General features: G+C 35.8%; 1 long non-coding RNA gene across 2 annotated transcripts in view; it reads left to right on the forward strand.

Moving 5' to 3' along the window:
* The window catches only part of LOC306661420, a 35806-nt gene that overhangs the window by 7580 nt on the left and 1766 nt on the right, over window positions 1-26460 (forward strand). Inside the window, exon 3 of one of the 2 annotated variants that reach the window (XR_013763872.1) lies at window positions 3219-5757. The exons of the other annotated variant lie outside the window; for it this stretch is intronic. This is a non-coding gene — a long non-coding RNA (uncharacterized lncRNA). Of the gene's footprint in view, window positions 1-3218; window positions 5758-26460 lie in introns of those variants that run through there. 2 annotated transcript variants of the gene reach the window in all.

Consider the following 26460-nt stretch of genomic DNA (forward strand, 5'->3'; position numbering starts at 1 on the left):
TACCAAACTGAAACTAAATTGTTTATCTGACCTTCTGAGAAATCAGGATTAGAGTGCTAGCAGCCAAATTTCCCAAATAGGCCCGTTCCATTTGGCACAATAATGAAGTTCCCCATCTTAATCCTCACATACACACACACACACACACACACACACACACACACACACACACACACAAAGGTAACCTAGTGTTAGCCAATCGATTATTTTTCTACTGTTTTTTCTTACAAGGAAAGTGACTTTGAAATGGTCCAACTGCTTTTTGTTCCGTATTTTCCCTGCCTTCATTCTTTGTCTATGAAACCAACATTTTTTTAGTTAGCCTAGCTGAGCATCTCTTTCTGAATAGAACTTGAAGCCAATGAAGAACATTAAACTAAACTGTTTTAATTTTTTCACTTAACACTAGAAATAATATACTGGGATGGAGCTCCAACTGTGCCCCAATTAAGTTCATGATACACCACACATAATATATACAGTTTACATTTTAGAAAATTAGGCTGCTCTAATGACAGGAATTTTTAAAAATGTTTAGGAACTTAGTGGATAAACAGGTAGATGACAGGTAGATTTGATTGGAGATAGTCATGGCTATCTATTCAGATAGGACGTTTTACGTGTGTCCAGTATTTTCAGACACTTGATCTCGTTGGTTCTTTATTGTCCACACTTTTGAATTCTGGAATTTGTTTTCATTTCCTGGGGGCAATCCCAGAGTCATATTTTTCAGACACAGGCAGTGTTTTTGGTCATAAATATTAACTAAACATTAGGAGGCAACTACTCTTATTAACACACTTGCTTTACAAGTAAGGAAACTGAGATATGAAAAGTTAAGTAACTCACAGCTATCAACAAGTAGTTGAGAAGCAGAAATATGAACTCAGGCCGGCTGAGGTCAGAATCACCTATGAAATCTCATCTAAACCCAGTTGATCCTCAGTGTTGGAAATAGAGTTCACTTATCCTAGATCACCAGGAGGGAAAGTTGAGGTAAAGGGGCCTTCAGTCAATTTTTCCAAGGTTAACTAGCTGCTTAGTAGTGATTTGGATAATTTTGTTAGTTCATAATAAAAAAGAAAAGCAAAAGAGAAAGGCTAAGATGTAAAGAGAGTGAGATATTTTTGTGATAATTGAGCAAAGTCTGGTAGAGAGGCAATTCAAGGGAGAGCAGAATTCTTAACTATGTTGAGTTTGCATATTGAAAAGTTGCCTCTGGTAGAGTTAAATGAGAAGTGCATCAGTAAAAGTAGAAGAAAGGGTTAACAAAGATGGAGATAAAACGAAGTGGAAAGAATAATATTGTGACAGTGCCTTTCTGGGTTGGATGGATGTTGTTTGGCAGTCCTCCATGAGCACAGCTGAGTTATTTCTGGAGAAGCTTCAGAGCAGAGACAAGGGAAAAGTCAGCTGTGTGTAATGTAATTTGGAAAACTGGGATTCATCTGTGTCTTCATAAGTTAGTTATATCTTTGCACAGCTATTTTACTATGTTAGAGGGTACATGTTTCCATGAATGGTATCGCTGATGATAAAATGCTAATTTATATAAAATTGGTAGTTTCAAAACTGCTTATTGCATAAAACATTTTACTTTGTAAGGCTAGGATTTTATTATTTTACAGATATTGCCATTAATTTTCATAAAAATCCTATAGAGTAAATATTATTGTCTCCATTTTTCAGACAAGAAAAGAAGTCAAAATACATTTTATGCCCTTAGTCATAGGAACTAGAAATGTTAGGGCTGTGATTTGTGTCCAAGTGTGTCAGAATCCAACCTCTTGTTCTTTGCATTTTATCACTATTATGGTTTGGATATGAGGTGTTCCCCAAACGCTCCTGTGTTAATGCAGAAATAGTCATAGGTTAAACAATTAGATTATGAGACCTGAAGTCTTATCAGTCCATCTTAGTTTGAAAAGACTGGGTGGTGACTGAGGAGGTGGGTCGCTGGGGACATGCCCTGGAAGGTTCATCTTTCCTATAGTCCCTTTCCCTTTCCTTTCTGACTGCTATGAATTCAGTAACTTTTCTCTGGCAGATCCTCCCACCATGATGTTCTGCTTCATCTTGGGCTCAAAGCAATGAAGTCAGTTGACCATAGACTAAACCTTTGAAATCATGAGCCAAAATAAACTTTGCTCCTCTAAGTTGTTCTTGTCAGGCATTTTGGTTAGAATGATGAAAAACTGACTAATACAATCACTTGATTCCCTTGTTAAGAAATTTTATTGTAGGTAGACGGGTAAGTAGTCCTTTGAAGGACTATAAACTTATGTTTATTAAAATCTGTGAAAAACTATACTCTTACACTGTGTGAGGAGAATAAACTAGTTCTGCTGCTTTTATCTGTTTGTTTCTCAAAGTCATAAAAACAAAGTTATTGAAATCTGAAAGCATGTCCAAAAACTTAATACAGGTTCATTGCCTTCTTTAATTGGCTTATCAAAAGCAAGAATAAAAGCCAGGTGTGGTGGTGCAGGCCTGTAATCCCAGTGACTCAGGAGGTTGAGGCAGGAGAATGGCAAGTTTGAGGGCAGCTCAGCAACTTATAGAGGCCCTAAGCAACTTAGCCAGACCCTGTCTCAGAATGAAAAATAGAAAGGGCTGGGGATGTGGCTCAGTGGTTAAGTGCCCCCTAATTCAATTCCCAGTACAAAAAACAAAAACCAAAACAAAATAAAAGAAAACAAAATTAAACAAAACCCAAGCAAGAATAACATGCCCACTGCATGTTACAGCACTATTTCAAAATATGTTGACATTTGACTGTTTCTTCAAGTTCCTGAAATTTTGTACTTTCAAACATGCATATTCTTCTCATTAAGTGGCACTTTGTTCCCATAAGGCAAATATAGAATCATTTGTTCAACAAATATTTATTGTGCACTTTTTAAGTGCTTAGCATACCATGTGTGCAATTTACTGAAAATCCTCTTACATCTTAACCATAGTTTTCTCCTGTTCAAAAGAACAATATCATGTGATTTTCAGTCTCTCATGATTGTATAGCCTTCTAGCCTCAGAATAACTTTTATGGGACGATGGTTATCTGTTAGACTATTTTTAACATGAACTTTCCTTATGAACTCCAAGCTAAATGAGTAAGAGCTTATGTGTGAAAATTTAAAAACATTTATACTCTTCAAGGTTACTTATGAAGTCCACAGAATTTTTTAAATTTTTTATTTCATTTTATTTTATTTTTACAGACTGCATTTTGATTCATTGTACATATATTTTTGACCTTGGGATGATTTCTAAAAGAAAGGATAGATGAGCTAATTTTCAGGAGTCACCTCCAATATGTAATGTTTAGACATCTAGTGAGTGATGGTGAGTGAGAAGATCTTTGTTTCAGTTTTAAAAGAAGAAAAACATATTTTCTTGAACCCTTGTTCATAAAACTTGGCTACATGATTGCAATCAAGGCAGAGAAACTTACCTTCTCCTTAACAATAGCCCAGGAATTGTTGAACTAATTTCTCTATAAGCTTCTATTCCTTTAAATATAACAGTAGATTCAATTACTAAATATACTTTAATTTTTGTTTGCTTATACTTGTCTTTTTTCCCTTTAAAATATGAATTGTTAACTCAGCTTTAGAAGTGATAAGTCTTGTCTACCCTTTTATCATTCCATTCAGCCTGGAACATGTGAGAATATTCTTACAGGGTGAATCTATGGAGGAAAACTTCCTTTTCTTCTTTTTCTTTTGGAGAGGGGTCTCTCTATGTTGCGTGGGCTGGCCTTGAACTGGTGTCCAGCTTTAGCCTCTGAATAGCTGGGGCTGCAGGTACTCACTACCACTCCCATCTTGTGAAGGGAAATTTAAAGACAAGCATGCACTCCAGGAAGGGACAGATCTACCACTTCGGTTACTTTGGAGGCTGCTATGGCTTTGCCAATAGTGAGAAGAACCTCAGAGATCCAGCAAAATTTGGAATGAAGGCTATTTCTCTTGAGGCATGTCCTTGCCACCTTTCTCTTTAGCTGTGAAGCCACCTTTTCCCATTGTTCTAGTGGCCCAAAGGTCTAATTAAGAATAAAATTTTCAGTTGAAAAGCAAAGTTATTTTGTTAATTTTTCATAGATATTTGTGTTTTTTTAAAAGTGGATATGAGAGCATGGCAAAGGAATAGTAATGGGGCAGTTTGAAGAGTAGCGTGCTTCCGGTGAAAACACATAACTTTCTACCTGATATATTGCTATACTATTTGAAGTCATCACTAATCATTAAGAACAGATGAATGGTTGAATGCACCACCAAACTGGATTGCTTCTGGCCATATGGTGGGGACTTGTTTGGTATCTAAGTTGTGCAATTTTAGGCCGTCCCTGGCTCTCATGATCTCCCACAGCAGAGAGCAGGTATAAAGGCTTTTGATTCTTCAGTTTAGAACTCTTTGTCTTTCAGAGTTTTGGATAAAAATCTAAACAATATGTATATAGTAGGGCATATAGTTATTGCTCTTTTCACCTTAGACTAAATTTCTTCATCTTTGTCTGAACTTAGTGTTGCCAATGAGAATTAATTGAATAGGCCTGAAAGGAGCTATTTATCATTTAGCAAGGGTGTCCTTGGGAAGTCACTTCCCTTTTCAGGATCTCAGTTCCCTAATTTTTAACAAGGGCATTGGGTTAGAATAATCTCTCAGTTCCTATAGGTTGCTGATGTTCCATCAAGTCTGTCCTCTCTTATCCTAGAACTTAGTGATCTGGTGAAGAAGTCTACATGTATTCTGTACATACCTGTCAATATCTTACGAACTTTATTTTTAACTTATTTCATTTTTTTCAAGCTACAGAGTCACAGATATTTGCTCATACCGAGCTACTTTACCTCCTATGTTACTTTAGTTATGAATTCTTCAACACTTTACATATTTGTTGACTCATCTTTTAAATTTATTGACCCCAAACTTCTTTTCACTGTCTTAGAGACAGGGCGCATGTTAGAGAAACGAAACAGGACTCAGTTTCACAATTTGCTTCCTTCCTGAAAAATGACTGGCATTTTATTGATTGATTTCACCAAGTAACACCCTGCATTATGTTTTCAAGACCCAGTGAAGATTCTGTCTTTGCTGAGGGATGAGTCACAGTCATTGTCTTATTAATGGAGTTTGGATTATTTTTGCCTCAATAAGTTATGCTACTTTTGTCACTAATGAACCTGACCTGGTACTTTAAGGCCTGGTTGCAGTGCCCAACCCACAAAGATTGTTCTGCTAACTCTTTAGCTCCAGTGTGCATTCTCAAGAAGAAGACAGGAGAACCAGAACTTCTTCCTCATAGTAAATGGTGCCTTTTCATTTTTCTTCTTTCTTCATGGGTGGAATATAAATCTCAGAAGGGTGCTCATGTTCTGGGATGGGACTAGGGATTTTGTGTGACCAAGCTATATCAAATTCATGATCACAGATGATCCCTATCCCTGTGATGGATTGACACTGTCATAGAAGTAAAAACAACTCACACCAGAGAGCAGGAGGGAGTACACGCATGCCCAAGTTGCTTTCACTCCTGTGCAGAGATACTTGTTGCTACCTGATGTGTATTCTGTGGTTACCCAAGCATTCCGTGGTTGTTTTGTTTGTAACTGTTTCCTCTAACTCTCTTTCAACATCATTTTGTAAGGTTTGGAAAAACAAGATGCATTTCTGTAACCTAATTTATATCCATAAAGATAACCCCCTTTTTTTTTTTGAGTAAGTGGGACATGAATTCAGAGAAAAATGTGCAAGAATAAATGCTCAATTTGGTTGGTCACATTTAGCAAAAATAATTTGGCCAAGCATTGGTTGTGAACTTTCATTAATTTAATAAATATTTATTGATCATTTAATGAATTCCATTTTTCCATTTGAACAGGCCAGTGTATTCTTTGGGGAGCTTGCAATTTATCAAGAAGAACTAATAGTAAACAAGTAAATTTTTAAAAATATTTTTGTAGTTGTGATGAAACTTTATTTTTATTTATTTATATGTGGTGTTGAGAATCAAACCCAGTGCCTCACACATTGCTAGGCCAGTACTCTACCACTGAGCCATAACCCCATCCCATAAACAAGTAAATTTCATTACATGTAAGAATATAAGAAGGAAGAGAGCTTTAAGGATTCAACATACAGAGAAAGTGGCCAGGTGTGATGGCATATGCCTGTACTCCCAGCGATTCTGGCTGAGGCAGGAGGATCTCAAGTTTGAGGCCAGCCTAGATGACTCAGCAAGACCCTCTCTCAAAATAGAAAAAATAAAAAGGGCCGGGGTTGTTTCTCAGTGGTAAAGCACCCCTAGGTTAAATCCCCAGTACTGCCAAAAATTCACAAAACCAAACAACAGAACACCACAGAAATAGAACTTTGAGGGAAGCAGCAATGGGAAACCCCTACTTACCAGGCACTTTATATGTATTTACTTCTAACATTCATGGCGACCTTGGGTTAGTTTGCTGGGGTCTTCATAACTAAATACTACTAATTGGGCAGCTTATCAATGGGGGTTTATTGTCTTTTGGTTCTGAAAGCTCAAAAAATACGTTGGCCGGTTTGGTTCCTCCCAGGGACTCTCTCCTTGTCTTGTCCTTGTCTTGTCCATGGCTGCCTCCCTGTTGTGTCCTCACATGGTCTCTCCACTGCACTTGAACATATCTGGTTCTCTCCTTGAGTCCTAATTTCCTCTTCTGATAGGCACAGCAGTCACATTAGATTAAGGCCTACCCTACCACCGTACTGATCCCATTTTAACTTAATTATCTCTTCAAGGTTTCTTTCCAAACATGGTCACACTCTGAAATATGGGGAGTGGGTTGGGCATGGGGTCAGGTAGGCATTTAACACATAAATTTTAGGGAAACAAAACTTAGCCCATAACAAATCCCAAAGGTTAAGTAGGGTTATTATCCCCACAGATAAGCTATAAGGTGGCAAAATAATTTCCCTAGGATTTGAATTCCAAGATCTATGCATTTAGCCACTATGCTCATGTTCAAGAAAACTATCAACTGAGGAAATGAGCAAAATATGGCATGAGTTCAGATGCTCTGAATTCAAGTCCCTACTTTCTAACTTATGAGTTTTCTGAAGTTAAGACTGTTAGCCACATTGAGATTTCTTTATCCTCCCCTTTCTCCAAAAAACAATTGCACTCTGAAATTTTCTGTTCTTTTCAATCTCATTTTTAAAAACCTTAATCATAGCCTATTAAGTTGGGATTTTTTGATTGTGGGCTACACTAATAGATTGTAGCCCATATTTTTTGAAACACTTCTTCAATGTAACTGTTAGAAAGAAATGTGAACTCTTCTCCATCAAAGATCCTAGCTCAGTTTTAGTATCCTACAATCTTCAGGGACCTAAAGGCACCTTATAAGAAGGAAACTACATTCTCTTAATGAAAGTAAACATAAGTAATGCAACATTTTTCTTTAATTTTTGCTCTGATTCATGCTACTTACCTGGTTTCTCCTCAAATGCCATCACACAAAGAATTAAGAGCAAAGAGGTTGAAGAGATTGTATGAAGTAAAACTGAAGACTGGAGATGTTAAATAACTTGTTTTAAGTCTATAGGAGATGGAGGTCTGTATGAACCCAGAGCCTACCCTAGTTCCATGCTGTTCTGTGAGGTTGTTGGGTCTTGCGGGGAGTGGGTTTGGTAGAATATTGGGTATGGGGTTGCCATGGTTAATGAGATGTAAGGAAAGACAGGCATTGAGACAGTTTAACTGTGACAAAAAATTGGAGAGATGGAACCAGAGGGAGTAAATGGAGTTCAGCTCATGATGTTTTTTGTTTTTAAGATGCAATTTTGTATAGCAATTAGGATCACATTCTCTTCATCCAGATGGCACTGGTTGGAATCCCAGACTACTCATTAGGTGCATGTTACATAATGTCATGATCCTTTTTCCTTTTTTACTGCTGGAGATTGAACCCAAGGCCTTTCACGTGCTAAGCACATGCTCTACCAGTGAGCTGCACCCCCACCTACCTTGTGTTGCCTTTGAGTGCTTATCTTGCAGAACATTGGTGAGGACAGAAGGGAAAAGTACTTAGTAGTAATTATTATAAAAATTCATGTGCTGAGATAAAGGAAAAGTGAAGAGGAAAATGTTGACTCTACAGGAAAAGAAATGAATCTCTTGTGCTTTCAGTAATTCCTTTCAGCCAAAGACCACCAAGAACATCCCTGTAACTAAAAATTTGGGATTTATTACTTTGACAGCAAAGGAGAATGTAAGCCTTTAAACAAGCTAAGGAATATGTCAATAAGATTCTGTTAGAAAATACTTGTAGAATTTTTACTTGTGTTAGGCAAAATTTTGGATGCGTTTTGGAGAAGGGGTCTTTGTTTTAGATTGGGTATTGTTAGGCAGTAGGTGTCATTCTCTGGTTGGATATCTAAATGGACCTTATATACTTACATAGTAGAAGAGGCTAGATCCAGGCTAATGATATACTTTGTGAAGATGCAGCAATCATTCCTATGAGCTAGGAGAAGGGAAGTTTTGGTCATTTTTGTGAACTGGACATGGTTCATGTGTTTGTTTTTAAACATAACTGTAGAGTCCTCTTCTCTGACGGTAATGTTCTGTGAAATGTTAGTTTCAACAGGAGAACACCACATCTAGCTGTGAGTCCTTGTCCAGCTCCTAACCTCACCAAGGCTTAGTTGTTTTAAGCTAGCATTTGGCTTCTCCTCTTTCTGGGCTTCTTACTCCACAAGGTTCTTGACATTCATTAATAAGTTAAAGGTTGACATATTGTAAAATGTCGAGAAGAATTTAAAATTTCAAGACATTTTTGATAGAATGCATTTTCAAATATTATAAATGTTTAATGTACTATTTTACTTGTGCTTACCAAAGCATTAATTTGGTTTTCTCAATGTAGGTTTTTGTTTTTACTTTTTTTTTTTTTTTAGATTCTTTATTAACTTTATGTAAATGTGAAGTCACATTATAACAACAATAAGTTTTTTTTCAAGTTTAGTATGCTAAGTTCACTCCTGCATATCAAAAGCTCAGTCCTGAATAAAATGAAGCCTGGACTTCAGAATTTGAGAGACTGTATAAACCCTTAAAATGTGCATGCTCTTTTTTAAGAGTTATTGGCTGAAAACAATGACAAAATCCTTCCTTTCCTTTGAAGTTGACTTCATTGGAGAGGTTCTGGATGCACATGTGAAATTTTGTGAAATAAAAGGAGCATAAAATAAGTAAATTTGTAGAAACCATTTAGTAGATGAGAGTTAAAGAGTAGGAAGATGGTACAAATTGACCTCTTCAAAAATTTAGCTTGAGCCAGGTATGGTGGTATAGGCCTGTAATCCCAGCAACTCAGGAGAACAGAGGCAGGAAGATTGCAAGTTTGAGGCCAGCCTCAGAAACTTGGTGAGATCCTGTCTCAAAATTAAAAAAAAAAAAAAAAAAGAAAAGAAAAGGGCTGGGGATGTAGCTCAGTGGTTAAGCATCCCTGGGTTCAATTCCCAGTACCACACCACACACACACACACACACACACACACACACACACACAAATTAACTTGAATATTTTGTATTCATTTCAAAAACTGAAAAATCTTGTACATTGTTTTCACTTTAAAACAATTTTCCCAGAAAATTTCATTTTTAATTTTATTTAGATTACTTATAATGAGAAAAATTCTTAGAGAAAATGTCCATATAAAATTGACATGGTTTGCACTAAGTAAAAAAAAAAAAAAAAAATGAACAAAACAGGTCATGATGGTTATTGGAGTTCAGACATAGAAGCAGTTCAAATACTGAAGCCATAATTGCCTTTAACTTGAATGTCTACTTAATAAGATCAGGCATAATAATCTGTAGGATGTTTAAGAGCTTCTATATACTTTTTAGGCTTTTTCCCAAGTCTTAGAAATAACTACTTGATATAGGCTGTCTTAGTTTGTTTGTGTTGCTCTAACATAGTACCACAGACTAAGTCATTCATGAAGTATAGAAATTTATTACTTATGGATCTGGAAACTGGAACATCCAAGATCAAGGCACCAGCAGGATTGTTAGCCAGTAAGGATTGTTCTCTACTTCCAAGATAGAGCCTCGTTGTAGCATCCTCTGGAGGGAGGAGATCTGAAGGGAAGGGAAGGCAAGAGGGGATAACTCCCTCTTATCAAGCCCTCTTATAAGGACACCTGATTCTATTCATGAGGGCAGATCCATGTGACTCAGTTACCTTCTAAAGGCCACATCTATTATTACTGTTGCATCGGGGATTAAGTTTCAGCATGAATTTTCAAGGTGTTAAAAACATTAAAATCATTGAATAGGCTTATGTTTTCTCCTGTATCTTTACAAAATACATCTTTCACACTGCTAAATTGCTAAGATTACTTATTTTGGAAAATTTATTCACTTATATCCTACATATATTTTTTGATCATTTCCTATAGGAAAAACATTGTGACAGATACTGATGGCAAATTTCATGTTTCATATTTAAAGCTTATTTATTTTGAATCTCTTGCTTCAGTTGTAGAGATAAGAAAGGAAACATACAGATGTTATTTGAAAATATTTCCTTGACAACAAAGAAGTAAATCTTTCACTGCTGTTCATGGGCAACCATATATCAGAATGATATAGTTTTTATCCTTAGATGCTTATGAGTTTATAAAAGTTTATTTTAAAATATTGCAATGCTCATACTTTATATTCTTAACTTTTCCTCCAAAGATCTTAAAATAAAACAAAAACATCACAGAAATTTTCATGCCTGAAAAGGTCTTCTGACAATGTGATGTGGAATGTTCAGGAGAGAATACGGGCCATCAGCTGCAACATAAGAAGCCTGTCAGTGCATGAGCTCACAGGGAGGTTCTAGCCAGCAAAAACTGATCTTAAAGGAGAAATGGACAGGAATCCAATAGTACTGAGGAACATCAGTACCCCATTTTCAATAATGGATATAGATCACCCAGACATAAAAACAATAAGGAAACACTGCACTTGAAGTACACCAGACCAAATGAACTGAAAGATATGTATAGAACTTTTTATTCAGTAACAGGATACAGACAAGTGCATAGAAACATTTTCAAGGATATAGCATATATAGGCCACAAAACAAGCTTTAAAAATCATTTCAAGCATATTTTCCAATGGCAGTAGTATAAAACTAGAAATCAATGACTGGAAGAAAACTGAAAACTTCACAAATATATGCAAATTAAACAACATACTTCCAAATAACCAATGGGTCACAGAATAAATCAAAAGAGAAATTTAAAACAAATTAAGACAAATAAAAATGGAAAAACAACATATAAAAATTAATGGGATCAAAAAAAGCAGCTCTAAAATGAAACTTTATAGTAATAAACATCTACATGAAGGAAAAAGAAATATCTCAATAGACAATCTAACTTTACTCCTTAAGCAACTGGAAAATGAACAAACTGATCCCAAAATTAGTAGAGTGAAGAAAACTTGCAAAGATTGGAGAAGAAATAATGAAGTAGAATCTAGAAAAACAATACAAAATATCAGTGATGCTCAACTGCTTTTTCTAAAAAAAAAAAAAAAGCAAAATTTCAAACCTTTATCTAGTTAAAAAGAGCAAACAAAACAAAAAATCAGAAAAAGAAGACTCAAATAATATCTGAAATGAGAGCTGAAACCACAGAAACATAAAAGATTATAAATGACTTTTAAGAATAATTACACACTAAGAAATTGGGTAACCTAGAACAAGAGACAAATTCCTAGAAACATGCAATCTATCAATTCTGAATCACAAAGAAGTGGAAAAATCTAAAGAGACTACTAATAAGATAGGAGATGAAAACAGTAATCAAAAATATCCTGTGGAAGAAAAGCCCAGTGCCTGATGGCAACTACACATGAGTAGTGGTCAGAGGTTTAAAAAAATACTAAGTGCAGAATAAATCCGTTAAACGAACAGCCCTGCCCCAGTGGCACCACAGGTCTGACAAGATAGCTATCATTACCCTCTCCTAGGTTGTTAGTCAGTTTTCTGCCACTGCAACTGAGATACCTAACAAGAACAACTTGGAGGAGGAAAAGTTTATTTTGGGCTCAGGGTTTCAGTGGTTCAGTTCATGGTCAGCCGACTCCATTGCTTTGGGCCTGAGATGAGGTGGAGCATTATGGCTGAAAGATGTGGTGGAGGAAGCTGTCAGCTCACAGCAGCTGGGAAGCAAAGAGAGAGAGAAGGAGGAGCCAGGGAGGTCAAGAAATATAATCCCCAAGTCATGCTCCAGTGACCCACCTCCTTCTGCCACTCCCCACCTGCCTGCAATTCATACCCAGTCATTCAAATTTAATCCAGCAAATGGATCAATCCACTGATTAGATTATGGCTATCAAAATATAATCATTTCAACTCCTGCTTCAATGCAGGAGCTTTTGGGGAACACCTCATATCCAAAACAAAACATCTGGTCTCAACTCTATCAACAATTCCTCTTAAAACACGAGAAAGATAAACTCAAGAGGTAAGAAACAAAGAGCAAGGGCAAGTGCAAGGACAAGGTTGTTCTAAGGGCCTGATTGAATTGAAATAGCTATATCCTTACCCTCACCAAGCAAGATCCTGCACAAAAAATAGAGGAGAAATTCCCAGACCTAGGAAAGTAGGACAATTAAGACCAGAGCCCACCAACCTTAAATTCTGTAAGACCAGTTCCAGTTAGGACCTGTCAACTCAGACCAAGATGACTAAGAGTTTCCCTTTGGCTATTAACTAATGTAGCCTGTCAATTCAGAACTGAGGGTGATACTTGGGCAGAACCTTCCTACAATCTCCCTCCTACTCCAATTAAAGCTGGCGATGTCTCTCTCCTCTCTAAGAAAACCCATTCTGTCCCTTGAGAGTGGCTTTTTCTCCTTCATCTTTCCTTTCTAATAAACTTGGCTATACTTTTACTTTGTTTCATGCCTTGCTTAAAATCCTGTCCTGCAAGAACACAAGAGCTGAGAACATAATGCAAATCTCCTGTAATAGCTCTACTGGTGAATTCTGTCAAACAATTAAAGAAAAATTAGTACCAATCCTTCTCGAACTCTTCCAAAAAAATCGAAGAGGAAGGAATTTCCAAACTCATTTTATGAAGCCAACATTCCTTATACCAAAGTGAGGCAAGGATACCACAAGAAAAGAAAATTACAGTCTAATATTCCTGATGTACATGGATGCAAATACTTCAGTAAAATACCAGCAAAGTGAATTCAACAGTACATTAAAGGATCATATGCCATGATCAAGTGTGGTTTCTCCTTGGTATGCAAGGATGTTTCAATATATGCAAATCAATAAATGTGAGATACTCCATTAACAGAATAAAAGACAAAAATCATTGGATCACATTAATAGAGGCAGAAAAATCATTAATAATTTAACTTCTTTTCATGATAATAATGTAGCAAATTATGTACAAGGAACATATGCACTTCAACACCACAGAGACCGTATGTTTCACAAGTCCACAACTAACATCGTACTAAATAATGAAGTGGAAAGCATTTTGCCTAAGATCAGAAACCAGTAATTTATAATATCTTGGGACACTCTTAGGACCTACTCTAATTTGAAAGTGGTTTTTTCCCCCCACATAGTTTACTACTGTTCAGAAGCACAACATTAAATATAAGTATTTTGAGCATATTTACATTAACTAAGATTTGTAAGCTTCCTCTATGCTTCATGTAATTTAGTCATCCCTTCATTTAGGTTATTTTGATACTCTCTAAGAAAATAAGAGCGATCCAAGATGGTGGACTAGAGGGCGGCTGCATTCCTTGTCACTCTGTGATTTTGGATTCAAGTAGAAGAAATACTGTTTTTCTTTGAGGCAGTTGTTGCTGCCCACCAATTCCCTATGGTTTCATCCACTGCGATCCCCTGCCCTCTGCCAGCAAATTGCCTGCATTTTGAGTGCAGATTGCTCACTGACCACCACCTATCATCCGACCTTTGGTCATTTGTCCACGTCTTGCTTGCCAACCACTGGCCTTTCACCTACCCATTGCCCACCGCACCGACTGACATCCACCCACTTATCATTTGCCATTGGCCTGCAGACTTCCGCAGGCCACCATCAGATTGCCTGCTGCCCTCTGTTGCCTGGAAGTTCATTGTAACAGTTTTAGTTTGGTTTGGTTACACATGACCACTGCCATCTTGGGACACCGGCCAGGGCCTGCAGGTTTGCTGCTGCCACCACCACCATCTGGGGGCATGGCCACCTCAGTCTGGGGACACAGGCCAGGTCCTGGAGATATATTGGGGTACCTGCAGGTCTGGTTGCACCTGAGGTCTTTCTGCTTAGTGTGGTAGTGGCTGCCATCTGGTTGCCTCTATGCAGGATCACTCCTTTGTGTGAGTACATCCCTGGTGGTCTCTCTGCAAGTTGAAAGGGCAATGAGATCTTGGGACTGTTGCAAGGCAGGGCCTGGGAAAGCTGAAGCCCAGGTTCATTGGATCACACCTGGATTTGTGTGGGCCAGTTGGGTCTGGCAAGCCTGTGGAAAGCTGGAGAGTAGGGGCAGTTCCCTGGGGGAGCACAGGTTGAAGAAAGTGGAGAAAACAGGGCTCTTTCCAATTCAGTGAGTTCTGAAGTGTGCAGGGATGGAAGGGGCCAGCTACAATGGGTGGGAAGGCTGGAAGAGGGTGCGAGGCATCTTGCTATCATTTCACCCACCCAATTGGTCCAGCAGCCACTGGACTAGAGCCAACATCAAACTTCAGACAACCCCACCTATCCACAGAGAGAGAAAACAGAAAAATTTTGAAGGTCAGCAGCAGCAATCATTCAATTTTCTGTTGAGACTTTCCTCCCTTTTTTTTTTTCCACCCTCTCTCACACATCTACCATCTTTGAACCCAAATATTTTTTGATGCATCAATTTGTTAAGGAATGGGATGTCTGAATAGTATATCACAGTTCTGTTGTATATTCTTATATTTTTACTTTTTTTTTCTTCTTTAGGTTGATATATATTTTTTTTCTCTCACCTGTCTCCCTGGATTCTCTTTCTTCTCTCATACTAATAGCCAACCTCTATTAATTCCTTCCTTGCTCTTACTATAAATTTTATCTCTCTATCATCTGTCCTTCTCCCTCATAAACATCACATCTTACATTATTTCTGTTCCCTCATTGCCCATCATTTGAAATAGTAAATCCTTTTAGCAAACTTACTGTTTATATTGTAGACAATAATTGAACACTTCTTTTCTATTTATTGCAACAAAACTGTAAATGCCTTAACAGGCATTTGGTTTAAGGTGGTATATCGCTTGCATTGGGTGCTGTTAATATTGGTCTCCCCCTTAAAGGTGAGGTACTGGAAGCCATCAGGGATAGTATGAGACTATAGCTGTTCTGCTTCAGCTCCGTACTGCTAGATGAGTAGACACACAAACAACATGAAAAACAAGGGAACAAAGTGCTTCAAACAAACCAAAATGTTCCAACAATAGAATCCATAGACAACAGTAGAATAGATGTCAGAGGAGTTTAGAAAATACATAGATTGATCTTTGAAATAAAGGATGGTATTGATGAGAAAATATAGGAAGTGAAAGATTACTTTAATAAAGAGGAAGAGATTATAAAAAGGAATCAAGCAGAAATTCACGAAATGAAGGAAGCAATAAACCAAATTAAAAATTCAATGTAAATGAATTGACCACTTGGAAGACAAAACCTCAGACAATGAGGAAAAATATATTCTCTTGAAAATAAAGTCAACCCCACAGAGATGATGGTAAGAAATCATGGATAGAACTTCCAAGAAATGTGGGATAACATGAAAAGAACAAATTAAAGCTTTATCATAATAGATGAAGGCATGGAGATACAAACCAAATGAATGAACAATCTTTTCAATGACATAATATCAGAAAACTTTCCAAATCTAAAGAAGGAAATGGAAAATCAACTACAAGAGGCTTACAGGATCACAAATGTACAAAATTACAGCAGACCCACACCAAGGCACATTATATTGAGAATTACTAACAAACAGGATAATGATAGAATCTTAAAGGTTGTGAGAAAAAAAAAAAATCAAATTACATATAGTGGAACCAATTTGGATTTCACAACCCAGACCCTCAATTCCAGGAGGTCCTGGAATAACATATAACAAGATCTGAAGGAAAATGGATGCCAACCAAGACTTTTATAGCCAGCAAAATTAAACTTCGGATTTGAAGATGAAATAAAAATCTTCTATGATAAACAAAAGTTAAAAGAATTCACAACTAGAGAGCCTGCACTGTAGAACATTCTTAGCAAAATATTCCATGAGGAGGAAATGAAAAAAAAAAGAGAGAGAAAAGAAAAGAAAATCAGCAAAGAGAGGAACCACACTAAAGGAAAGGTCAAAGGAGAAACTAAGTCAAATTAAAAGCCAAAAATAAACCAAAATTGGAATACAAATCATATTTCAATAATAACCCTGAATGTTAATGGTCTAAACTCATCAATCAAAATACATAGACTAGCAGATGGGATTAAATAAAGGCCCAACATTATGCTGTCTTCAAGAGACTCATCTCCTAGGAGGAAACACAGAAAGATGGTGAAAGGATGGGGAAAAACATATCACTCATAAGGACTGTGTAAACAAGCAGGGGTTTCCATCCTCATAATCAGACAAAGTGAACTTCAAACCATAGTTAGAAGGGACCGAGAAGGACATTTCATACTCCTTAAGGAAATCATACATCAACAAGACATAACAGTAGTAAATATATATGCCCCAAACAATGGAGTATCAAGGTACATCAAACAAACCCTTCTCAATTTTCAAGACTCAAATACCATAACAAAATAATACTGGATGACTTTAACATACCTCTCTCACCACTGGATAGATCTTCCAAACAAAAATGGAACAAAGAAACTATAGAATTAAATAATACAATCAATAATTTAGACTTAATGAACATATGTAGAGTATTATATTTAAATAATAATCAATGATTAGACTTAATGGATATATATATAGAGTATTTTATCCATCATCGAGCAAATACACTTTCTCCTCTGCAGCACATGGATCCTTCTCTAAAATAGACCATATGTTACAAAAAACACTTGGCATATACAAAAACACAAAATAGAAATACTCCCTTGCATTCTGTCATATCATAATGGAATGAAACTAGAAATCAATGATAAAATAAAAATAGAAGCTACTACAACACCTGGAAAAATAGCATGCTACTGAATGATGAATGGATAAAAGAAGAAATCAGGGAGGAAATAAAAAAATATTTAGAGGTAAATAAGAACACTAATACAACATATCAAAATCTCTGGGATACCATGAAGGCAATGCTAAGAGGAAAGTTTGTTGCATTGAGCTCATACATTTAAAGAATAAAAAAATCAACAAATAAATGACCTAACATTACATCTCAAAGCCCTTTCAAAGGACAAATCAACACCAAATCAGCAAAAGACAGGAAATAATTAAAATCAGAGCTGAAATCAATGAAATAAAAGAAACAATTGAAAAAACTGATAAAACAAAAAGTTGGTTCTTTGAAAAAATAAATAAAATTGATAAACCCTTAGCCACACTAACAAAGAGAGAGAAAACTCAAATTTGTGATGAAAAGGAAATATGACAGACACTACTGAAATACAGAAGATAATTAGAAAATATTTTGAAAATTTATACTCAAATAAAATAGAAAATCTCAAAGACATTGACAAATTTCTAGAGAAAATCTCAAAGATATCCACAAATTTCTTGAGACCTATGATCTACCCAAACTGAAGCAGGAGGACACACACAATCTAAATAGATCAATTTTAAGCAATGAAAGGGAAGATGACATCAAAAGCCTACAAACCGAGAAAAGCCTAGGACCAAATGGATTCTCGGCTGAGTTTGTAAGATCTCCAAAGAAGAATTAACACCAGTACTCCTCAAATTATTCCATGAAATAGAAAAAGAGAGAATCCTTCAAAACTCATTCTATGAAGCTATTATCACCCTGATACCAAAGCCAGACAAAGACACATCAAGAAAAGAAAATTTCAGACCAATATCCCTAATGAACTTAGATGCAAAAATTCACAATAAAATTCTAGGAAACTGCATACAAAAACATATTAAAAAGATAGTGTACCATGATCAAGTGGGGCTCATCCCTGGGATGCAAGTTGGTTCAACATACAGAAATCAATAAATGTAATTTATTTCATCGATAGACTTAAAGAATCATATGATTATCTCAATAGATGCAGAAAAAGCATTTGACAAATATAGCACCCTTCATATTCAAAACATTAGAAAAGCTAGGTATAGTAGAAACATACCTCAACATTGTAAAAGCTATCTATGCTAAGCCCAAGACCAACATCATTCTAAATGGAGAAAAATTGAAAGCATTCCCTCTAAAAATTGGAATATGACAGAGATACCTTCTTTCACCACTTCTATTCAATGTCATCCTTGAAACTTTGACCAAAGTAATCAGGCAAAAGAAATTAAAGGGATACAAATAGAAAAAGAAGGACAAACTAATCACTATTTGCTGATGACATGAGTCTATAATTAAAAGATCCAAAAAATTCCACCAGAAAACTTCTAGAACTCATAAATGAATTCAGCAAAGCAGCAGGGTATAAAATCAATACTTATAAGTCAAATATAGTTCTATCCATAAGTGATGAATCTACTGCAAAAGAAAACTACCCCATTCACAATAGCCTCAAAAAAAAAAAAAAAAAAAACCCTTCAGAATCAATCTAACAAAAGAGATGAAAGGCCTCTGTAATAAAACTACAGAACACTAAAGAAAAGACATCAAAAAAAACTTAGAGGATGGAAAGATCTCCCTTGTTCTTGGAGAGGCAGAATTAATATTATCAAAATGGCCATACTACCAAAAGTGCTATACAGATTCAATGCAATTCCAATTTATGAAACTAGAAAAAGCAATCATGAAATTCATTTGGAAAAATAAGAGACCCAGAATAACCAAGGCAATCCTTAGCAAGAAGAGTGAAGTAGGAGGTATCACAAACTAGACCTTGAACTCTACTACAGAGCAATAGTGACAAAAATAGTATGGTATTGGCACCAAAATAGACATGTAGACCAATGGTACAAAATAGAAGACACAGAGACAAATCCACATAAATACAGTTATCTCATGCTAGACAAAGGTGCCAAAAACATACATCAGAGAAAATATGCCTATTCAACAAATGGTGCTGGGAAAACTGGAAATCCATATATATCAAAATGAAATTAAACCTCTATCTCTCACCCTGCACAAAAATCAACCTAAAGTGGATCAAAGACTTAGTCACTAGAACAGAGATTCTGTGCCTAAAAAAAGAAAAAGTAGGCCCAAATCTTCATCATGTTGGCTTAGGACCTGACTTCCTTAAAAAGACTCCTAATCCACAAGAAGTAAAATTAAGAATCAATAAATGAGATGGATTTAAAGTAAGAAACTTCTTCTCAGCAAAGAGAACAATCAATAATGTGAAGGGAGAGCCTACAGATGGGAGAAAATCTTTACTACACCCACACCTCCGGAGGAGCACTAATCTCCAGGATATATAAAGAACTCAGAAAACTTAACACCAAAAAAACCACCCCCAAATAACCCAAACAATAAATGGGCTAAGGAATTGAACAGGCACTTCATGGAAGAAATGCAATTGATCAATAAACATATGAAAAATTGTTCATCATCTCTTGCAATTAGAGAAATACAAGTCACTGTTCTAAGATTTCATCTCACTCCAGTCAGAATGGCAATTATCAAAAATACAAGCAATAATAAATGTTGGTGAGGATGTGGGGGAAGATACACCCATACATCATTGGTGGAACTGCAAATTGTTGTAACACTTTGGAAAGCAGTATGGAGATTCCTCAGAAAACTTGGAATGGACCCACCATTTGACCCAGCTATCCCATTCCTCAGTTTGTACCCAAAGGACTTAAAACCAGCATACTACAGTGATGCAGCCACATCAAGGTTTATAGCAGTTCAATTCACAATAGCTAAAATATGGAACCAACCTAGATGCCCTTCAACAGATGAATGGTTAAATAAAATGTCATACATATACACAAGGAATATTACTCAACCTTAAAGAAGAATGAAATTATGGCATTTGCAGGTAAATGGATATAACTAGAGAATTTCATGCTAAGTGAAATAAGCAAATCCCAAAACACCGAAGGCTGAATGTTTTCTCTGATAAGTGGATGCTGATCCACAGTGTGGGGTGGGTAGGGAACAATGAAGGAACCTTGGATTGTGCAGAGGAGAGGGAGGAGAGAAGTGGAGCAGTGGGTAGGGAAAGATGGTAGAATGATATTCTTACCTTATATACATTTATGATTACACTACTGGTGTGACTCTGCACCATATAGGGTCAGAGGAATGAGAACTTATGCTCCATTTGTGTACAATGTGTGAAAATATGTTCTACTGTCATGTATAACCAATTAAAATAAATTTAAAATTTTTAAAGAATATATAAATATTTTGTTTAAACTAAAAATAAATGTGGATAAATAAAAAAAAAAAAAAAAAAAAGAAAACCAAAGAAAAGAAAAGCTGGGAGGTATAGCTTGTGGTAGAGCACTTGCCTCACAGATGTAAGGCCAGCTCCCTCATTACCTCCTGAAAAGGAAATTTAAAATATTCTTTTTTCTCAAAATTATTTTATTATTAAAACTTAATTAAAACTTAAAACTTATTAAAACTTAAAAAAAACCTCAATAAGCCTACCTATACCAATAACCCCAAATTAACCATTATTTAACCTTTGCCACATCTGCCTCATCCATGCCTTTTTTTCTTTTCATTCCTTGTGCTGGCGTGTAGAGCAAATAATAGGCATGCGGTCCCACCCCTATATGTGAATTTCTAAAATTACAGCTATTTCCATACACCACAGTAAGTTCTCTCCATTTTGAAAAGGCACAGATTATTTTAGAAAAGATTGCTTCAAATCTGTTTAAACTCCACACTTGGGAACAAAGTTCAGCTTAAATAATTCTTAAAGTATCATGGTTTCAAGAATCTTCCTAGTAGTTGTTAAACTATTTTTCATTTTTAGTGAATCATCAGCTTAGTAAACTTCTCTCCTTGACACGTATCACAGAGTACTTATTGAATCACTGCTTTTTGTTTTTATGTTCAAATCGCAAGCAGAAAATAGGACTTTTTGAACTGAATATCATTTGTGCTCAGCTTTTTCTTCTGAATGACTAACATGAGGAAAGATGGTTTTAAATAGCTCTTTTTGGCTCACCACAGGAAGTGTAAGGCAAAAAGTTAATTGGGTAAATAATTACAAAAAGGAAATAAAAATGGAAGTCAATGAACTACTAAGTTCTAGTATTTTAACTTGCAGAACCTATATTTTTCTCCTAAAAATTAATCTTTAGGTGTTTTCTTAATTTTACAAATTTGAAATTTACATAATTTCTTTTATGGTAAAAATTATCAGATGCACATGCTGTAGAAGAGATTTAATGAATAAAAACATGAAGGAGAGAGAAAATCAACCACAAAGGCCAATAAACCCAAATGGATAATCAATGTAAATGTTGTATAGTTACATATAGATATAAGTAATATAGTTTTATACTTTAAAATCACATATGCGGTGTTACACATACACTATCCTAACTTATATCATGATATTGGCTAACCATTTGCCATTTTTTTGGTATAATCCAATATAGTCTTTTTCTTTCTATTTACATTTTGCTAACAATATCACATATATCATTTTCAAAAATAGATTTATTAAAATATAAGTCACATATCAGACAATTTGCCTATTTAAAATGTGCAAGTCAATGATTTTTAATATACATATGAATATGTGCTACCAACATCAAGTTAATTTTAGGTCATTTTCATCACCTCAAAAAGAAACTCTGTACTCTTTAGAGACCATCACTCTGTCCACCCATTTTACTCACTCCCTACCCACTCTCCCAGCCCAACATTTTCTATTTGTTTTTTTGTGACCAGCTTCTTTCATTTAGCATGTTTTCAAGGATCATCCATTGTGCACCATACATCAGAACTTCATTCTCTTCATGAGTGAGAAGTATGCTCTTTATTACATGGATAGTCAACATTGTGTTCTTCTATTCATCAGTGATGGTGTACATGAGGTTTGATCATGAATGCCCTTCTTTTATATCTTTGTATTTCTATTACTAGTTCTTATTTGATATTAAAGTTTTAAAAGTGAAATTCCTTGAACAAAGGGTGTGAATTTTTTCAAGACTTTTAACATGAATTATTATGTATTATAAATTCTATAGAAGATGATTACCATTGCCATTGCCAGTTGCATTTGTATTTATTTATTACTTTGGAGGAGAAGGAATTTTTTCATGTTTTCAGTCAATGTTTTATGGATTTCAGTGTATTTTGCCTTGTTTTATTTTGTGAAGTCAATTTTATTCTTTACTGTTTGTAAAAAGCTCTTTGCAGAATGAGGATCTTGCCTTTTGCACTCATACTGTTGTGTCTCCACTTCTAAGCCTTGGTTCTTCTTTCATTCTTTCATTCTCAGCATAATTGCCACTTCTCCCAGCTACCCCTCCCCAGCTCCTCAGTCCAGGTTGAATGAATCCTGCTCTGGGCTGCCCTGAATCCTTAAAGTAATTGTTTAACTGACCTGCTTGCCTTCCAGGCAGGAGGACTGGAATGTCCCCCAGTGGGGTTGTGCTTTTGTGGGGACTGAATTTATATTGCTTGTCTTTAAACCTTCAATTCCTGCTTGGTGTTGGTTAAAACATAATATATTTTTTGTTGAAGAAAAGCAAGAAGGAGAAAAGGAAAGAACAGATATGAACCTTTTACCCACCGTATATTTTGCAAATATGCTTTCTCTGTCCTTTGCAAAATAAAGTTTTATTGTTTTGTTATGTATAGAATTTTTAGTTTTTAATTCGGTTAGGTATAATAATACCTTCTCCCTCTCCTTTTATTTTTTATTGTTTGCAGTGCTGGGGATTGAACACAGGGCCTCATATTTATTAGGAAAATACTCTGCTACGGAGCTATATCACTAGCCCATAATAATATCCTTTATGGTAAACTTTAACAAAATTATGCTCAGAAAACAATTCCATATTTTAATATTTTACATATATTCATCTGGAATTTATTGTGAGGTTTATTCTAATTTGAAAAATAGATAATACCATCCAGTAATTTGTTTCTTCAGAAATATTTATTTAATAATCTGTTTCTCTTCCTTTCATTCATGGTGTTCCCCGATCACTACCAACTTGTCATGTACACTGCACTCTGCCTTAGATCTGTCATATCTATTTCATTGTCTAGTAATATTTGCAACAATTGTTGATGCTTCCATCATTTTTGATTTTTCATATATTTTAATGTCAAATAGGTCTACTCTTGCATAATTTTCTTTTTAAAATTTTTTATTAGATTTACTTACAAACTTGCTTTTCTACATGAACTTTTAGAAACATCATGTTTAATTCCGCAAAAATAATGATATTTTTGTTGAAATTAAGTTAAACTTTGAAGTTAATTTGAAATGAATTATTTATTTTTATAGAGTTTTATTATATTTAATGCTTTTGTCCAGAAACCTGGAATATCCACCTATTCAAATCTCAGCATATATTACTAATTTGAAGGGTATTTTCTATCTGTATGGATGTGCATATGTGTGTTTAATAGATCCTGCACACATTTCTTGTTAGGGCAATCCCTAGGAACTCTTGTGTTTTTTTTTCCCTTATTTTTGGTATTTATTTTTGTTATTTATGCAAACTTTTTTTTCACAAACTTTTGTTATATTGCAAACTATTTTTTTCAAATATAAAGCCTATATTACAACTTTAGTGAACTCCTACTGATTCTAAAATTTTTGTAATCAGTCTCAAAAAACATCAGTTGAAAATAATAAAACTCAAATAGTTACTTTTAAAAATCTCTGTTGATCTTATGCCCTACCCAGAATTTCCAAAAGAATGCTAAGTACCAATGATTGTGCTCTTTAGACTCTGAAGTATGTCCTTGATGGTGAATTATGAGTCTCTGTGTTGCTTTAGAGCAGAGCTAAAAAGGAGGAGTCCTCAGCTCTACCACCACATCTAGAATAAGAGGTGCACAATAACAGTATATTGCATCACAAACTTGTTTAAATGAATAAGACTAATTTCTAAGCTTTCCCCATTGATTATATTCCTTGCAAATACTTTATTTTTTGTTCACAAAATTAGTTTTAAAATAATGTTCACCAGAATGTTTCATGACTATAAAAGTGGTACAGATTAGTTAAATGTTTCTAGAGTACTATGTCCACTAAAATTTAGGTAATCAGTGTTTTTTAGGATAAACTTTACAGTAAAAATATGCTATAATTGGATCTGAAATATCCCCCAATGGCTGCTCATGTGATGAAGACTCGCTCCGCAAAGCCGCAATAGTTAGAGGCAGAGCTTTGGGGAATTGATGGGATCATGAGGACTTTGACCTCATGAGTGGATGAATTCATTGAGTACTTCATAATCTGGTGGCATTACTGGGACGTGGTGTAAACTTTAGGAGACGGGACCTAATTGGAAGAAGTAGGTCACCAGAGGTGTGTGTCTTTGAAAGGGACCCATGCCCCTGTCCCCTTTCTCTCCATGTCTGTCTTTCTGCGTGTCTGTCTCTACTTCCTGACTCCATGAGGTGAGCCACTTGCTCTGCTATGAGCTTCCTGCCAAGATCTTTTGCCTTGCCACAAGCCCATAGCACTAGGGCCAAGTGACTGTGGATTGAAACCTCTGAAACCATCATCCAAAATAAGTCTTTCCTCTTCTAAAGTGATTTTCCTCAGGTATTTTTCATAACATCCCCAGAAAAACTGTGAACTTACTGGTTTTGTAGGTCTATGAATTGAAACACAGAAAACATTTACAACCATGCAGGTCTTTCCCACTGGCTGCCAAGTCACTTCACAGAAGACCATACCATGCAGTCGCTGGTAGGAGAACTACAGTGTAGTATCAATTATGTTATGAGGACCTGGTAGACAGCACCACCGGAGATTACAGAGCAGGAAATTAGACTGTATTGCACTCCGTATTATGAATCCCCAGTAGAATTCACTCAAGCTGAGAAAATTCAAATATAGTAAAGGATTAGATAAATTATTAAGCTAAATGAACACAAAAACATAGCAAATGCTACTTTCTAGATGACTATGAAATTTTTGGTAGGTAGACTTTTTAATTTTTTCCAATTTGCTTCATGCCTCTTAGGAATACAAAATTCTCCCAAATATTTGTAACTTTCTTTAAATTTTAAGTTTTAATCCAGTTGCTTGCTTTGACTGTGTATTCTACTAAATTAAAATGGGTCATTCTCCTCATTACTTTGAACATGTAGAGCATTTGTTGGAATCTTTCCAGCCCTTAGAATGGAAATTTTTAGCCATTAGTAAGGCAACACTCCTAGCATTTTAACTAGTGATCCCAAAGTTAATGTTTAGGCTGTTTTAAATGTTCCACAAGCTGATGACATGATTGGGAGAAGCCATTTAAAATATGGCCATGTCAGATTTTTCCTTTCAGGGGGCTTCATTTTTCCTAGCCTTGAGCAAACCACTAGACTGAGCTGAGCCCCACTTGCCAGGCCCTGTGCAGTTAAGCATTCTTCCTAGTCTAGTAAAGCAGTCCAACTGGTTGGTTTTTGAACACAGGCTCATTTTCAGAATTAAAATAGTAAATGCTACTGCTATAATCCTAAACTGAAAGTAGAAGTAAGTTTCCCCTTCCTCATTTCACACAGAAGTGGACCCTGGGCTGCTACAATTATGGGGATGTTTGATGTTGCGATACAAGAAGCCAATTCCTTCCAGGTGTGACTAAGAAGGCGGGGTTCTAGATGGGGACTCCCCTGGAGCAGCTCAGATTCCCAGATCTCTGCATAGCTCTGGAACAACGACTGACAGATTTCCTGAGGTTTGGACAAAGAGCAGGGCCAGAAGGACAGTGGAGCCCTTTGAACTATTTCCTTGATCCAACCTAAACCTTCCTGATTCTGTGTGATTCCAGGCAAGAATCAGTCCCAAAAGGACCAAGATTGAATTTCTTGCCATCCTGATGGAGTGGTAGTTGGAGTTAGAATTTGGTCGACTTAAAGAGCCCAAAGGACTTAAAATTAGCATACTTTACTAATGCAGCCACATCAATGTTTATAGCCACTCAATTCACAATAACTAGATTGTGGATCCAACCTAGATGCCCTTCAATTGATGAATGGATAAAGAAACTTTGTATATGTACACAATGGAATATTATTCAGCCATAAAGAAGAATAAAATTATGGCATTTGCAGGTAAATGGATGGAATTGGAGAATATCATGCTAAGTGAAATAAGCCAATCCCCAAAAACCAGACTGAA

The sequence above is a fragment of the Sciurus vulgaris genome, assembly GCF_902686455.1.
Source record: "Sciurus vulgaris genome assembly, chromosome: 5".
Classification (NCBI taxonomy): domain Eukaryota; kingdom Metazoa; phylum Chordata; class Mammalia; order Rodentia; family Sciuridae; genus Sciurus; species Sciurus vulgaris.